This window comes from Canis lupus, chromosome 11 (assembly GCF_003254725.2).
Source record: "Canis lupus dingo isolate Sandy chromosome 11, ASM325472v2, whole genome shotgun sequence".
NCBI classification, from domain to species: domain Eukaryota; kingdom Metazoa; phylum Chordata; class Mammalia; order Carnivora; family Canidae; genus Canis; species Canis lupus.
In genome coordinates, this window is record NC_064253.1 from 51,494,441 (window position 1) to 51,512,956 (window position 18,516).

At 41.2% G+C, this 18,516-nt stretch overlaps 1 protein-coding gene across 1 annotated transcript in view; it reads left to right on the forward strand.

Annotated features, from left to right (window-relative positions):
• Positions 1 to 8,415: 8,415 nt before the first annotated feature.
• Positions 8,416 to 18,516, forward strand: part of RUSC2 (RUN and SH3 domain containing 2) — a 70,327-nt gene continuing 60,226 nt past the window's right edge. Inside the window, 1 exon segment of the mRNA XM_035697175.2 lies at positions 8,416 to 8,749. The gene's annotated coding sequence lies outside the window, so the exon portion shown is untranslated.

Below are 18,516 nucleotides of genomic sequence, written 5' to 3' on the forward strand. Positions count from 1 at the left end.
GAGATGTGTATGATCTGTTGGATCTCAATGACAATAATGTCCAAACAGTATCACTAGCCCACAGATCCCCACCACCCTCCCCACCTCCTTTTTCTCCTTCTTCAGCTCCATTTCACTTTTCTGCCCTTTGTTGCTAAACTCTATCTCGGCCTCAGTATGACCATATCCTTTAACCATATAGCTTTATCCCCTTTACACACCTTAAATATTGGTTCCCAAAGCTTAGTACTAGATTTTCTGCTTATCTTTCTTAGTATGCTTTTCCCAAGTGAATGCATGAGTTCATTTACCAACAGAAAGAAGATTCTCAACTCTCTTTCTTAGAGCTTTCTATCTTAGAACCAGATCCATTTATTAAACTGATTCTGAAATCCTTCATTTATTTGAATCTTAGGAAATTCATACTCAATCCACCAACTTGTATTAATCACTTTTCCCCAAAACTCCACCCAGGATGCCATCACCATCATCCCAGTCACCCCAGGCAGTGATGGAAATCATCCTATATTCTCCCTCTAATGTCTAATAAGTCATCAAGTAATTTAAACTTTGCATCTTTTTTATGTTTTGTTTTCCATTCCCTTCATTATCACTACTCTTGTTCAGACTTTTATCATCTCTCACCTGAATTGTTGCATAAAATCTCCCAACTCATGTTCCTGGTTTTCCCCTGTCTAAAGTATCACCAGTACTACTTCCAGAGTAATCTTTATAAACAGCAAACTTGATCATGTCAAACCCCAACATAATGAATGTACTAAATGCTACTGAGTTGTATACTTTAAAATGGTGAATTTTATGTTATATTGAATTTCCCTTCAATATTTTTTTGAAAGATCAGATTAGGCAGTCTCCACCAAGAGCTTACTCTAATTCCTCAGTGTGACTTATATACCTGTCGTTTTTATTTACTTGTTTCCCTGTGCATACCTTTCTCACTGACACTTATCACAGGGCATCGGAATCATTGATATACTTGTCTGTTCACAGCATATAATAGGCCTTTAGCAAATGTTGTTGAATGAATGAACAAATGAAAGGATATTGAGATCTGCTTCTCTGCCTGTTATTATTATTATTTTTAATCCTTTTCCTGAGCAGCATCACCTCCCACTAGCTCAAACCAGAAACCTGGAAGTCTTCCTGGACTCCTCCCTTTCCTTCTTCTAATCTAGCCCATTCTTTACCAAGTTACATATACTCTATCTTAGAAATGTCCTCAAATCTTCAATCCCTTCAAATCCCTTACTACTCGTCCCCAGTCCCACTGCTTTCATCATTTTTTGTCTAGATTATGGCAACATCTGCCTCTCTGGTCTCCTGCCTCGGACTGTTTCTTTCCAATCCATTATCCATACCACAGAGAATGACCTTTCAAAATACAAATCAGATCGTGTCATTTGCCAATTTAAAATCCTTTAATGACTCATCATAGCTTTCCTACCTCTATGCTGCCTACCTCTCCAGCTTCATCATCACTTTCTGCTCCATATGATCTCATTTCTGCCCAAACTATTTGTAATTCTTCAAAGATTTCATTGTCTTCAGAAGCCTCTATGCTTTGTCTCTTTGTATTCTCTCCTCTTAGAATAAACTTCCCTCCTTTGTCTAGTGAATTCTAACTGCTCTTCATTCTCAGCTTTGGTCACTTCCCCAAGGGCCTTCACTGACACCCAACCTCCTATGCTGAGTTGGGTGCTTCTTCCTTGCTCCAGACCTTCCTTGTATGGACCACCTTGTACATTTTTCTTATTTTTAGTTCCCAAGATTTGAATGTATTATTACTCAGATGCCTATTTTAGTTGTGGTTTACTTCTCCATCTTCTCTACTAGACCATGGTCATCTCCTTAAGGACAAGAACTTTGTTTCATTATTGTATTCACTACTCACATTTAGATTTTTAATGTTTTTCAGGAAAATAGTAAATTAATAAAATCTACTACCTTGCATTTGTCCTAAACTTGCCTCTTACCCTGTCCTTTCAAAACGAATCTTATCCTTTGATATCTAGTATTCAGTTATACTTTAGGGGTCTCTTTTTATGAAATATGGTCACTCATGGTCTCCCTTATAAGCCATTTGTAAGAGAATAGTTTGGAGGGGCACCTGTGTGGGTCAGTCGGTTGAGCATCTGCCTTCAGCTCAGGTCACAATGAAGTCCCAGGATCGAACTCTGAGTCAGGCTCCCTGCTTGGCAGGGAGTCTGCTTCTCCCTCTGCATCCCCCACCCCAACTCCTCTCTCCCACTCACTCTCTCCCTTTCAAATAAATAAATAAATAAATAATAAATAAATAAAATATTTTTTTAAAAAAAAGAAAAGAGGGATCCCTGGGTGGTGCAGCGGTTTGGCGCCTGCCTTTGGCCCAGGGCGCGATCCTGGAGACCCGGGATGGAACCCCACGTTGGGCTCTCGGTGCATGGAGCCTGCTTCTCCCTCTGCCTATGTCTCTGCCTCTCTCTCTCTCTGTGACTATCATAAATAAATAAAAATTAAAAAAAAAAGAAAAGAAAATAGTTTGAATCTACAATATCTGCCAAAGCTCCTGAACAATCAGCATCCTCTACTGGTGGTTTAAATGTATCTTAGGATATAGGAGTCTCTATCTGTGCAGAGGAGAACATGCCACATTCCAAACTGAGGGGTGAGATGACCATGCAAGACTTGAAAAAGGGGAATGTGAAAAACAAGTATGCAACTTTTAATCACCTCACCCACTTTGAGAAAAGAGCCAAAAATTCAGACATTCATAAGGGATCTTTAGAGAGAATTGCTAGTGGGTTTTGAGTCCCACCCGCAGCTCAGTTCAAGTTGTGAGAGTTTTAAGGATATTATTTGGAGAGACTGATATAATAAATGTGTTTGGGGGATACAGAGAACTCATACCTAACTCGTACCTGGAAAATCTAAAAAGCAGGAGAACAACTAGCTATCTGTTTTATGGCCAGATAGAAGAGGTGGCTATGGTGAGATTGGCCCACACTCCCACTGTTTTTCAGGACAAAGGGATTAATGGGAACTCCCCATAGACCACATATGGGCCATGTAACAGACCTAGTTAGGGTTTCTTTATTCTGTTAGAGAGACCATCTGAAAAGTTGAAGAGATCTCAGCAGAAAAAAGCAATAGATCTGCTATCAAATGCTTAGAGATTTCTGATTAGATTAAAGGTTGCCTGAGGGTGTGATTGACTGTAAAGGGGCATGAGGTGAATTTTCTATATCTTGATTTTGGAAGTGTTTAAATGGGTACATGTATTTGTCAAAACTCCTCAAACTGTACATTTAATATCTGTGAATTTTATTGTATATAGATTATACTTCAATAAAGTTGATTTTTTTTAATTCTTAGAATTTTTTTTAAAGATTCATGTATTTATTTTAGAGAGAGAGCGAGTGCTCACAAGCAGAGGGGACAGGCAGAGGGAGAGAAGTAGACTACCAAGAATCTGATGTGCAACTGACTGAGCCACCCAGGCACCGCTGATTCTTAGAGATTTCTAAAGGAGCTGTAAGTGACCAATTAGAGCTGAATTCACCTACATTAAAGTGATTAGAATATAGGAGAAATATCTCCGCCAACAGAGAAGGAATCTCTGAAGAACCTACAAAAGGGCTCCTTGAGAAAGAGTCCGCTTTTTAGATACTTGTCAACCACTAAAACTAGTTTGTGGTAGCATTAGACAAGTAGGAACCTTCCTTATCTCTTCTCCCTCCACCCTGCTCAAACTCTGAAGAAGTGGGGTAAGGGAGAAGAGATAGACATCTACTAAGCCTCACTCCCTTTTCCCACCTAACATGGGCACCTATAGTAGGGCCAAGCTCAGAGATAGGAAAAACCGTAATTTTTAAAGTTTGAAATTTAAAAAACTATTTCATGGTCTGGCTATTTTAATTATTAAGGTAAAATAAATTGATTAATACTGGTTGCTACCTAAAAATGACCAGAAAATTCAAAGTATGCAGTCTCATAGAATGGGTTTAAAGAGTGGAAGACAAAATAAAACGGTTTTATAGTCATCCCACAAATCCCATTCTTTCAAGGTTCCAGTTTCTCTCTCTCTTTCTCTCTCTCCCTTACTCCCTCCCTTCATCACATTCATCTATACATACAACAAATATTTATTGAGCATCCACCATGATATAGGCACTGTTGTAGATGTGGAGATACAGTGAAAGCCAAAAAGGGGGCAGCCCGGGTGGCTCAGTGGTTTAGCACTGCCTTCAGCCCATGGCCTGATCCTGGAGACCTGAGATGGAGTCCCACCTTGGGCTTAAATCTTAAGGAAGAAAGAAAAGAAAAGAAAAGAAAGAAAAGAAAAGAAAAGAAAGAGAAAAGAAAAGAAAAAGAAGAGAAAAGAAAAAGAGAAGAGAAAAGAGAAGAGAAGAGAAGAGAAAAGAAGAAAAGAAGAGAAAAGAGAAGAGAAGAGAAGAGAAAAGAAGAAAAGAAAAGAAAAGAAAGAAAGAGAAAAAGGAAAGAAAGAAAGAAAAGAAAGAAAGGAAAGGAAGGAAGGAGAGAAAGGAAAGAAAGAAAGGAAAGAAAGGAAAGCCAAAAAGGTTTCATCATGTATCTTACATTCTAGTAAGAGAGACAATAACAAAGTAAACAAGATCATTCAGATAATAAGTGCTATGAAGATACTTTAACGGTGAGGGACTTTGAAGAGGAAGGGGGCGCTACTTTAGTAGTCACAAAAGTCCTTTCTGTGAGGAAAGTAGCATGTGAAATGAGACCTAAATGACTAGAAGTACCTAGCCCTGCAAAAACCTGATGGAAAGGCCTTATAGGCAGAATAAAAAGCTAGTTAAAAGTCCCTCAGATAGGAGCTTTGTGTGAATGAAAAAGAAGCCAATGTAGACAAAACATGGTGAGCAGAGAGTAGAGCAGTTAGATAGATATGATGGAAAACAGTGGAGGGCTTTAAAGGCAGTTTGAAAGATTGCTCAGGCTATACTATGGACCATAGAGGTGCAAAAGTGACATCAGGAAAACTAGGAAGCAATTAAAGTTGTCCAAGTATGGCATGGTGGTGTCTTAGAATAGCAGAGAAATAAGTGGATGAATAGAGGATATATTTGAAGGTAGAATCAAAGAATTTCATGGATTGACTACCAAAGATGCAAGCACTGGTTTATCAAATGATCCTATGGATTTTCGAAATGGCTTCTTCTCAGATAATTAGGGTACTAAATTCATGGATTACTGACCCTTCCCATACAGCTCCTGATGGGGGGGGGGTGAATTTAGATGGTCACGTTTGATGCCAGTTGACTCTACTACCCCTAGCCACACTTGGCCAAGAATGGATATATAACTCACTATAGCTTCTGTCTCTCTAGAAATTAGAATTATAACTCCAATAAACTAGGTCAGTGATGAGGACAGTAGTTGAAAGGTCATAGAGTTTCAGGAAGTGGGGCCTCCATTTTAAAGTGGCCATGATTTGCTTTATAAAGGTAAGTGAGCCAAAAAACCCAGCCTGTATTAGAAGAATGAAGCAGATGTCCAAAGAGAGACTAGGCACTCTTTCACATGAGGGCTCAGTAAGTTGGGTTCAGTAAGGTCATCTTTTTCCTTGAACTAGATTGAATAGCTGCTAATAGCAGAATCACAGAGACAATTCCAGTTTACACAGGCCAGGTTTACACTCTTTCTTCATTTATAGCCTCTTAGGAATGGGGAAATGTCACAGGATCAACTGGCTCACCCTGCACCTTTTTCTTTAAGAATTTGAAGAGGAAATAACCTTATTTACCATCTTCAGAAAGAGAGAAACAAGGGAGCAACTCTTAGCCCCAACATTTTCCTGAAATTCTAGCCCCAAATATTTTAAGATATGTTCAGAGTTTTTGAGAAGATTCAGCCCTGGAATACTCTGGGAGTCATCCTAGTCATTTGCTCTATTTGCTCTATTTTGCCCCCTGCCTCCAACAACACATTTAATTAACCGTTAAGACCTATTGATTCTGTATCCTAAATCTACCTCTTTTCTAACCCCTCGGCTACTGCTCTAATTTAGACCTTCTCACTTCTCATCATAATTACCACAGAATCTTCTAATTGGGTCTCTTTACCTTCCTCTAATTCAATATCCACACTCCTACTAGAGTGAGATTTCTAAAGTGCAAATCTGTTTCAGTACTGGTAATGATGCAAAATGTTTCTGCCCATGACAATGCAAATGATTCCTTTTCCTGATGATGCAAATCAATTTTGTCTGGTAGAAAATACACATTTACAAAAGTCAAATCCTCATCTGAATCAGTTTTAGTATCTTACTGGCTTCCTCACTAATTAGTGAATTTAATATGTGGGCTTTTTTTGTTTTTGTTTCTTTTGTATAAGACTCATGATTTTACCTTGTTAAAAAGTATCCCTTAACACAAATAACAGGGGTAACCTATGCTTCCTGAAGACAAAAATGAGACTATATGAAAGGATAGAAAGATGTGCCATGAACTCAAGGCAGGAATCAAGCTGAACCTCAGAAGTGGAACCCACTGCTAGAAGATCACCCAAGAACCTGAGGAGTAGTCTCTTTGTATCTAGACTTGGCTCCTCTCTTTGCAACAGATTGATCGTTCTCAGCAAACTGGTTTTTTCTTTGCTACTTAGGCCATTTGGAAAGTAAAAGATGGTCACGGCTCTCAAATTTCCATTGTAAGTCCAACCATGAGTAAGGGTATAGCTCTGCCCCAATTCCAAATTCTCAGGGAAGGGATTCAATTGGCCTAGTTTGGGTTAAGTCCCTCTCCTGGACCACTTAACTATACAAGCATACAGCTTTTGACTGGTCTCCCTACTAGCAGTCCTAGCCCTCTCCACGTCCCCCTCAGAATTTTATTTCTAAAATTCAAATTTGACTTGTCATTCCTCTGACTGCGTAAAGCCCCTCAGTGTCTCTCCACTGCTTACAGGATGACCCATAACTCTTTAGTATGTCATAGGAGGTTCTTCAACACACACCTGACCATTTCTGCTGTGCTCTCTCCATTGTATCCCACACTTCAATCATATCAGTTATTTTGCTACTCTGTTCTTTTGCACGCGCTGATTTCCCCACACCTTTTATCTCCTACTCATTCTTCAAAACTTCTGTGAAACCTGAGGATGCATTACACAGTATAACATTTTGACTTTGACCCAAAACTATGTGAGTGGTAGGATCTCAGTCTCTAACTCTTTCACTGAGCATGGAACCAAGTGAGCTAATTATTTGCTGAATGACTGCCTGCCCTCCCCCCACTTTGGCTGGAAGAAGGAGACAACAGATCCTCAAAGTCCCACATACATCCTGCCTGCCATGAGAAGCAGAAGAGCATGAGTTCTCTTAAAGAAAAAAAAAAAAAAATTCTTGACACTTGTTAAAGATGGTAAGGCAGACCTTAAGGAGCATCACAATAGGTATGGGACCCATTGCAATGGAATCTTGCAGTAGGGGAGGCTGAGCTCAACTCAAACACCAAAAAGCACAGTGGGCATTTTATAGCCAAGGGGCAGAGTAGGGGTCAGCGGATACAAAATTAGTCTTTGGTCTTTGCAGACAGCTATAATATGATTCTGTAGCTTATAAACAACAGAAATTTATTTCTCACAGTTCTGGAGGCTAGAAATCCCAGATCAGAGTGCCAGCATGGTGAGGCTCCCTTCTCCAGATGTGGATTGGGCTAGGGACTTCTGAGAGATGTCTTCCCTAAGAGCACTAGTCCAATTCATGTGCCTCAAGAGATTTATCACTTCTCAAAGGCCCTGCTTCCTAGCACCATCACCTCTGGAGGTATTTCAGTGTGTGAATTTCTGAGACACACAAAACATTCATACCACGGATAGCAATGCTAGGAAGGTCTCAGAATTCTTGCTAAAGGCCAGGGTGGTAAGATATGGAAGGTGATCAGATACCAAATTGGGTGGGGGATTCTCACCAGACTGACTTAGCAGGATTCTTGCTCAAACTGGATTCTACAGGGAAGCCCAAGGTCAGGCCTAGTCCAGCAGAGGAGCCTGACTCAAGTTTTGGTCCAAGGAGAGTGTCTTTGTCAGTTCCAGGTTTTACCAGGGCTTCTTAACCCTGGCGATTACACGGGGTACTTTTAAAAACATCAAAGCTTGGGCGCCACCCAACGACCACTACACTCCCATCCCAGTGATCCTGACGGAGACCTGAGGTCAGGCCTTGGTTTTACTGCTCTATTGGGAGTTTCTGCTCTCCCGAAGAGGTTGTGCTGGAGTGCCAGGGTTAAGAACTGCTGCTTCGGGCGAAGGTGGGTGTGCAAACACACCCAGCTGCGAAGCTATTAGCCCCGCGCCCACGGTCCACGGGGTTCCCGAGCACCCGAGCGGCGCAGGCGGCGCCCCACCCCGCGGGGGGGCGGGGCGAGGCGGGGGCGGGGCCGCGGAGGGCGGGGCCGCGGCCGAAGCCTCGCCGCTCCCCTCGCGGGAAAGCACTGCGCGTGACTCGCTGCGCCCATCGCCGCAAGAAGCGGGGGAGGTGGGCGAGCACCGCCGGCCGGGAGGACCGAACCAACGCGCCGTCCGCGGGGGCGGCATGAGGGCAACCCAGATCGGACCATCGGTGCCGCGGCTGCAGGGGGGACTGGACATTACCACCCCGGCTGGAGAGGAGGGGGACGCCGGCCTGTCCCGGCTGCTGCGCGACCCCAGGAGGGCGCGAGACGCCGCCGCCGCCCCGCCGCCGCCGCCAACACCCTCACCGCCGGCACCTTAGGATCACGCTGAGGCGAGAAACGAGGTAGGGACGCCTCTTTGGGGTTGGCGGGGTCCGGAAGACCCGTTGCCCTCACGTTCCAAGTGATCCCTTAGGAGAAAGCCCTGGGTGCGTCCCCGCCCTTCCCCTCACCCTGCGCGCTGGCCCTTCATCCGCACCCTCCGGGTCCGCTCCCACCCTCCGGACCGACCAGACCTGCCCTCCTCCTGACCCTTCTGCTCTACCATCCGCTGAACCCTCAAGCACCAAGGACCAAATATTCCTTTGGGCGTCACCCCAGATCCACCCCAACCGTCTCCTCAAACTGTCCCTTCGGTGGCACCCTCAGCTGACTCCCCCGTCATCGTTGTACCCACATCTCCTGTGGCAGCCCTGGGGGGGAGCGCAGGCGCCGAGCACCGAGCCCCAGGACTGTTGACGGGATGGGGGCCTCCTTGCAGCCAGTGCCAGCCGGGCCCTCTGTGCCCCCCCGCCCCTTTGACCTCCCTAGCGGGTATCCGCCTGAGCCAGGCTAGATCTCTCACTCTCACCTTCGGAAAACGCCTGACATTTTGCCCGACAAGTCCCGCCGCCACTGCATTTACCAGCTTCGAAGGGCATGGTGATCCCGCGCCCAGGGCTGGCTGGGGACTGCCAGGCTGGCCCAGCAGACAGCAGGGAGCCGTCCTGGAGGCAAAGACCACACTCTATTCGTTTGTACCCCAGCTCCCCAAAACTGTGCCTGACACACGTTTGCACTCAGTTAATATTTGATGGGTGGATAAATGAATGAAGGAGCCCAATGCAGAAGGTACAAGGCAGAGTGCTTTGGTGGGAAAGGTGTCTCTAGGCACATGAAGAGGGGAAAAGGAAGAGCATCTGGAGGGTTATTTGCGCTACTCATATCAGGAGCCTAAAACTGAATATACTCAGTCTTTCAATTCATGAATCTAATTTAATCAGGTAGGACCTTCTATGTATCAGATGTTTTCCACTAACCTTCTGTGTACTGAAAAAAAGTCAGAGCTGGGTACTGCAGAAATTCTTACTGGTAAGTGCCTTAGAGGCTGCCCAGATAATCTTGAAAGAGCTTTTGCCCAAGCGACCTGCTACTCTTGTCCTAGAGACTAACTACTCCCTGTGGGGAAATATTCTGGAGGTCAGCCACAGCCTTTAAAGCTGACTCAGTGTAGCCTGTCAGCTGGTGCTTCAGGACAGGTTGAGGAATAAAATCCCTCATTGGTTTTTGCCCTTTAGCTCCTGGATACCCCCACCGTCGCCCCTGAGAGATTGGAGTGGTAGACATCCCAGGCAGGCCTAATATGATTAAGATCAAATATTCCTAAATACTACTGTAGTATGATCAGGCCATATGGGGCCATTTATGGCCTCTCAGTAGACCTGAGTCAGACAGGGATTACCACTATGTGAACAGTATCAGTAATATATGAGAATGTGAGCCTTTTAAAGATGGAATTCTCAAAGAACAGCCTGAAACCTGTTTTTGTTGATTCTTAGGAGGATAACCTGAACAGATTCAGATTCCTGAAGGTGAGACAGGGTTCAGAGACCTCAGTTTTGGCCCAGGTTCTGTAGGGGAAGTAGATGACACTGCAGAGTGATGAAAAAATGGCTGGGAAGCTGTAGGAGTTGATAAGCTGAAAGTAGTTGCCTGACCAGTAGTGGCATTATTGTAACTGGGGCTCAAAGTAAGTACAAATAATTATTGGAGTTTCTAGGAGGCAGTGATACAGCTTTGGGGAAGGAAGAGAGATCCCACCACTATCCCTATATTGTTACCTATGCTCCTCCTTTTGCTTACGCTTACCACCTTTGTTTCTCTTCCACTTTGAGCCAGGTCAAAATCTGATTTCCTCTAATTGTTTTAAGTGTTGAAAGTTCTTTTTTGAGGCCTGGCCTAACAAGAAGCTGAGTATGTCCTCACCCATTTCTAGCTTTGATTTATCCTTCTCCATTTTCTCTTTTTTCCCACTCTCTGATCTGCCTTTATAAAGTAAGTCTTGGACCATAGAAACCCAAAGCAGGGAGGGGCTCCCAAACTGGAGTCCACATGGGCATTGCATCTGGAGACCAATACCTTTTTTGGTGGGGAAGGTAAAACCAATACATTTTTTTTAAGATTTTATTTATTTATTCATGAGAGACAGAGAGAGAGAGAGAGAGAGAGAGAGAGAGAGGCAGAGACACAGGCAGAGGAAGAAGCAGGCTCCATGCAGGGAGCCTGACATGGGACTCCATCCTGGGTCTCCAGGATCACGCCCAGGGCTCAAGGCGGCGCCAAACCACTGAGCCACCCAGGCTGCCCGAAACCAATACATTTTTAAGGAGCTTTTTTACTTTCATCTGTCTAGGCTCCCTATTAAGTAAGACCTCAGCCCAGAACACTCTGGATTTTTTAATTTATTTTCTCTTCAACTTACAATACTTCAGAGTGTTGCCAGATAAAATACAAGATGCCAAGTTAAATTTGAATTTCAGGTAAACAATAAAGTGTCCTGTATTTTTGTTTGCTAAATCTGGCAACCCTAGTTCATGGGGAGGCTTATGTGTTCTAATTTTCTCTCTGCAAACTTAGGACAATAACTCACCCTTCTGTTACTCATACACAATGACTGAGCACTCTATTAAAAGTCACTTGACTGGGATGGTTCATGACACGTTAGGTAAGGACAGGCTCTATAGAGATAGTATGATTGATCAATGTTTGGGTTACCCGAAAAACACCTACTCGGACACTGGCATATAATATTATAGTACTTGTCAAATGAGTCTGTCATGTAAAATGACCATATTATTTTGAGTGGCCAGATGTCAACATGGCTCTGAGAGAGATAGCTAGGAGTGGAGATGAGAGTGGGATAGGGGGTAGATTTCTAACAAAAAAGTGTAACTTGTAGCAGAACCTCTCCTACTGCATTAACTCTTTTTTTTTAATTATGGTTATATATATATATACACACACACACACACAACATAAAATTTACCATTTTAACTATTCTTTTTTTTAATCCTTTTTTTTCATCATAATAACTATACTTTTGAATTTCCATCCCTTATCCCCCCATTCCCTTTCCCACCTCCTCTCTGGTAACCATCAGTTTGTTCTCTATAGTTAAGAGTCTCAGGGCTCCTGGGTAGCTCAGTCAGTTAAGTGTCCAGCATGATTTGGGCTCAGGTCATGATCTCAGGGTTGTGAGATGGAGCTCCATGTCAGGCTCTGCACTGGGGGCATAGTGCCTGCTTACTATTCTCTCTTCCTCACCGTCTGCCCCTCCCCCACTCCGGTCTCTTAAAAGTCTGTTTCATGGTTGTCTCTTTTTTTTTCATTTGTTCATTTGTTTCATTTCTTAACTTCCACATATGATTAAGATCTTATGGTATTTGTCTTTCTCTGACTGACTTATTTTGCTTAGCACTATGCTCTCTAGTTCTATCTGTGTTGTTGCAAATGGTAAGATCTCATTCTTTTTTATAACTGAATAATATTCCGTTATATATATATATATATATATATATATATATATATATATATATCACATCTTCTTTGTCCATTCATCTCTTGATGGACTTAGGCTGCTTCCATAGTTTGGCTACTGTAAATAATGCTGCAATAAACATAGGAATGGGAGTACCTGAGTGGCTCAGTAGGTTGGGCATCTGCCTTTGGCTTAGGTCATGATCTAGGGTCCTGGGATCGAGCCCCACATTGGGCTCCCTGCTCAGCTGTGAATCTGCTTCTCCCTCTGCCCCTCCCCCTGCTCATGCTTGTGCATATGAGTGCTCTCCCTCTCTCTCTGAAATAAGTAAATAAATTTTTAAAAAATAAAAATAAAAAACTTAAGAATGCATGTATCCCATGAAATTAGTGTTTTTGTATTTTTTGGATAAATACCGAGTAGTACAATTACTGGATCATGGGGTAGTTCTAATTTTAATTTTTTGAGGAAACCCCATACTGTTTTCCATAGTGGCTGCACCAGTTTGCATTCCCATCAACAGTGCAACCTTTTTTCCACATCCTTACCAATGCTTGTTGTTTCTTGTGTTTTGATTTTAGCCATTCTGACAGGTGTGAGGTGATATCTCATTGTGGTTTTGTTTGCATTTCCCTGATGAGTGATGTTGAGCATCTTTTCACGTGTCTGTTGGCTATCTGTATATCTTCTTTGGAGAAATTTTAACCACTCCGAAGTGTACAGTTCAGTGGCATTAAGTATATTCACACTGTTATCCATCCATCACCACTATCCATCTATATATAAAATTTTTCATCTTCTCAAACTGAAACCCCATACTCTTTTCCCCAGAGCCTCTGACAACATTCTGCTTTCTTTTTTTATGAATTTGACTATTCTAGATACTTCATATAAGTTAAACCATATTATATTTCTGTGACTAGTTTATTTCTTTTACCATAATGTCTTCGGGGTTCATCCATTTTGCAGCTCGTATCTGAATTTCCTTCCTTTTTAAGGCTGAATAATAGTCATTGATATATATACCACATTCTACTTATTCATTCATTTATTAATGGACACTTGGGTTGCTTCCACCTTTTAGCTATTGTGAATAATGCTGCTATGAACATGAGTGTACAAATATCTATTCGAGTCCCTGCTTGTAATTCTTTTAGATATATACCCAAAAATGGAATTGCTGAATTATATGATCATTTTATGTTCACTTTTTTTGAAGAACCAGCAGATTGTTTTCCACAGGCTCTACTATTTTACATTCCCACCAGCAATATAAAAGGTTCCAGTTCTTCCACATCCTTGCCAACACTTGTTATTTCTGTTTTTGTTTTTGTTTTGTTTTTAGTAACAAAAGGTTGTGAAATGGTATTTCATTGTGGTTTTGATTTGTACTTCTTTAATGGTTAGGGATGCTGAGCATCTTTTCATGGGGTTATTGTCTACTTTTATATTTTCTTTAGAGAAATGTCTCTTAACATCCTTTGCCCATTTTTTAAGTGGGTTACATGTCTTTATTGTTGAGTTGTGGGGGTTCTTTATATAATCTGGATAGAAGTCCTTATCAGATATATCATATGCAAATATATTCTCCCATTCTGTGAATTGCCTTTTCACTTTGTTGATTGTCCTTTGATGCACAAAAGTTTTAAATTTTGGCGAAATCCAGTTTATCTGTTTTTTCTTTTGTTGCCTGTGCTTTTGGTGCAACATATAAGAAATGATTGCCAAATTCAGTGTCACAAAGTTTTTCCCTTATATTTTGTTCTAAGTTTTTTATAGTTTCATGTCTTATGGTTAAGTCTATGATCCATTTTGAGTTAATTTTTGTATATAGTGTAAGACAAAAGCCCAACTTCATTCTTTTGCATGTGGATATCAATTTTTCCAATACCATTTTTTTTCCAATACCATTTATTGAAAAGACTGCCCTTTCCCCATCAAATAGCCCTAGCATTCTTTTTTTTTTAAGAAATTTTTTTAAGATTTTTTTATTTATTCATGAGAGAGAGAGAGAGAGAAAGGCAAAGACACAAGCAGGCTCCATGCAGGAACCCGACGTGGGACTCGATCCCGGGTCTCCAGGATCACGCCCTGGGCAGAAGGCGGCGCTAAACCACTGAGCTGCCCTAGTCCTAGCATTCTTGTCAAAAATCATTTGACCAGATATGCCAGAGTTTATTTCCAGGCTCTCTATTCTATTCCATTGGTTTATATGTCTGTATTTATGCCAATACCACACTCTTTTGATTACTATAGCTTTGTAGTAAGTGTCACAATTAGGAAATGGGAGCCTTCCAACTTTATTCTTCTTTTTAAAGATTGTTTTGTGGGATACCTGGGTGTCTCAGTGGTTGAGCGAGCATCTTCCTTTGGCTCAGACCATGATCCCGAGGTCCTGGGATCAAGTCCTGCATCAGGCCCCCCTCAGAAAGTCTGCTTCTTCCTCTGCCTATGTCTTTGCTCTATGTGTTTCTCGTGAATAAATAAATAAAATCTAAAAAAAAAAAAAAAAAAAAAAACTTGTTTTGCTATTCAGGATCCCTTAAGATTCCATATGAATTTTAAGATAGATTTTTCTATTTCTGCAAAAAATACTATCAGGATTTTGAAAATGATTGCATTGAATCTGCAGATCACTTTGGGTAGTATTGAGATTTTTTTTTTATTAATGTGGAAAGAACACTTAACGATGTATTGTTGACTATAGGTACTTTGTTGTACAGCAGATCCCTAGAGCTTATTCATCTTACTTGTCTGAAACTTGATACCTATTGAACAGCAACTCCCCATTTCCCTGTCTCCTAGCCCTTGGCAACCATAATTCCACTTTTTTTCTCCACTTTTTCATTAATTAATTATCTATTGTATATACCTCATGTAAGTGAAATCAGGTTTTCTTTTCTGTACTTAGATTATTTCACATAGCATAATGTCTCTTTATGTTGTCATACATTGCAGGTTCTGACATTTTACTGTTTTAAGTCTTATAATCCATGAACACAGGATATCTATTTATTTGTGTTTTCTTTCATTTTTTCCTCCAATTTTTTTATAGTTTTTATTGTACAAGTCTTTTACCTCTTTGATTAAACTTACTCCTAGGTATTTTATTCTTTTTGATGTTATTGTAAATGAAATTGTTTTTTTTCATTTCCTTTTCATATTGTTCTTTGCTGGTGTATAGAAACACAACAGATTTTTATGTGTTGATTTTGTATCCTGCAGCTCTGCCAGATAATTTACTAGTTCTAAGAGTTTTTTTCCTTGTAAGATCATGTCATCTTTTTCTTGCCTTTTGAATAGAAGTATGTTTGATGATTTGTTATGCAAGTCCTTAACAGAGAACAAAGAACAAAAGAGAACAAAACTGAGAACAAAACTATATATTAGCCTAGTATATCAGTATTCATAGTGAATCATTAAGAAAAAGTTTTAAAAAATAAAAAGTTAAGTTATAACCTATATACTGTATACAAAACAAAGTGTATAAGTAAAAATGTACCTTTAAAAAAAAAAAAGAGGGATCCCTGGGTGGCGCAGCGGTTTGGCGCCTGCCTTTGGCCCAGGGCGCGATCCTGGAGATCCGGGATCGAATCCCACATCAGGCTCCCGGTGCATGGAGCCTGCTTCTCTCTCTGCCTCGCTCTCTCTCTGTGACTATCATAAATGAATAAAAAATTTAAAAAAATAATAAAGTAAACATGTGGCTTAAAAAAAAAAAAAAGATTTTATTTATTCATTTGTGAAAGAGAGAACCTGCGCGCATGTGCGGACGTGCACATGTGCTAGCTGGGGGAGGAGCAAGCGGACCCTACCGTGATCTCTGACACAGGCCTGTATGACCCTGAGATGATGACCTGAGCTGAAATCAAGAGTCGGGCACTTAACCAACTGACCCACCCAGGTGCTCCAGTAAAAGTGTATTTTCTTTTTTTAATTTTTATTTATTTATGATAGTCTCACAGAGAGAGAGAGAGGCAGAGACACAGGCAGAGGGAGAAGCAGGCTCCATGCAGGGAGCCCGACGTGGGACTCGATCCCGGGTCTCCAGGATCGCGCCCTGGGCCAAAGGCAGGCGCCAAACCGCTGCGCCACCCAGGGATCCCCCAGTAAAAGTGTATTTTAAAAGGAGTTTTACCAGGGGTCCCTGGGTGGCGCAGCAGTTTGGCGCCTGCCTTTGGCCCAGGGCACAGTCCTAGAGACCTGGGATCGAATCCCACATTGGGCTTCCGGTGCATGGAGCCGGCTTCTCCCTCTGCCATGCTTCTGCCTATCTCTCTCTCTCTCTCTCTATCATAAGTAAATAAAAATAAATAAAAGGAGTTTTACCAAAATATCTAAAGTGGTATTGTTTTTTTGTTTTTTGTTTTTTTTTTTAAAAAGACTTTATTTACTTATTCAAGAGCGGGGAAAGTGCCAGAGAGCACAAGGGGGTGGGGGACAGCAGAGGAAGAGGGAGAAGCAGGCTCCCTGTTGAGCAGAGACCTCAATGTTGAGCTCCATCCCAGGATCCTGGGATCATGACGTGAGCCAAAGGCAGACACTTAACCAATTGAGCCACGCAGGCACCCCCCAAATATCTGAAGTTTCTTAAAAATTAATTTTGATACTTCAAGAAGAAATCCTCTGTTCTCTAGAATTCTTGATTTAATAGGATAATCTTTTATCTCCTCCAGGAAGATAAGACATCAAGCTTTGAAGTATCTGCTGTTTTTCATTTGTGTGAAGTCCTATAGTCAAGGGCAATGGATTGATAACTGAGTAGAGAGAAAAACAGGTCCAGGCAACTTCTGGCTAGACTTTAGTTATCTTAGGATCCAAAGTCTATACTTAACTTGCTTAACTTAGTAACCTAAAATCTATATTTAACTTGTTTATTGTTTTTTATACTTTTGTACTTTCTTTTCTTGTACAACTCTTTTTAAAAATAAAATATAGGCTTATATTTATTTAGTGTACTCAGGGAGAAATGGAAAGTTATTTTTATCCATACTCAGGTAAAGAAAAAAAAGGATAGCAGTCTTCCTAAACTCAGAATAGATAGGGTTCAGGTGACCCTAAGGAAAGAAAGCAAAAACTCAAGAAGGGAAAGTTGAGGACCTACTGCTGATCCCATTCATTATGGAGTTCTCTTACAAAATATTATTTCCTTGTTTTTTAAAGTGTTGTGTTCCATTTACTTAAGGATACAGCCAGGTTTTGGGGCACTTGGGTGGCTCAGTCAGTTAAGTGCCTGCCTTCAGCTCAGGTCATGATCTGGGGCCGGGGTCAAGCCTGGTGTTGGGCTCCCTGCTGAGCAGGGAGTCTGCTTCTCCCTCTGCCTCTCCCCACTACTTGTGCTTGCTCTCTCTCCAATAAATAAATAAATAATATTAAAAAATATATATACAGCTGAGCTCTTTTTATCCAAACTAACCTATTCTCTGCGGGTTCTGTATAGCTAGAGTTTTTTCTATAAGACTAATCATTTCCTTTAAATACCCCCCAAAGCATAATAATTTAAATTTTTCTGTCTCACTTATATATTACTATATAACAAACCACCCCAGAACTTAGTGACTTAAAACAATGATTGATAACATCCCACAATTTTGTGAGTTGGCTTGGTGGTTTTTTTGCAGTTCCAAAAGGGGAGTTCTAGAAATATTTTTATATATATATATTTTTAATTTTTATTTTAAGTGGGCTCCACACTCAACATGGGGCGTGAATGCAAGACCCTGAGATCAAGTCACATGATCTCTCCTGACTGAGCCAGCCAGGCGCCCTCCCCCTTCTTTTAACGTAACATATTTTTTTAACTTTTTAAAATTTTTATAGGAGTTCTAGAATTTTTTTTTTTTTTTTTAATATAGAATCCACACCCAGTGTGGAGCCCAACTCGGGCCTTGAACTCACTACCCTGAGCTGAGATCAAGGTCTGAGCTGAAATCAAGAGTTGGATGCTTAACTGACTGAGCCACCCAGGCACCCCAGGAGTTCTAGAAATATTTTGAATAGGAGCCCTACTGGAATGAATTAAATCTTTTAAGGTAACTACTTTGAAGCATGTCTCTTACTTGGTTGTACTAGCCTACTAGTCTATTTCTTTAAAATTTTATTTTCTTTCTACTTATGGCTATAGTTAACTTCTGAGATAATGTAGTGGTTATTTCAGTTTATAGGCTGATTTCTGTAATGTGCTTTGCTTGAGATCCAACACAGCAACCTACAACATCATTAGTTTATTCATCCCTAATGATAGTGATTGGAAAAGGGAGGCCTGGAAGCCTGAGGCCTGCCTCATTATGTATTCGTGAGTCCTTTCTAAACAAC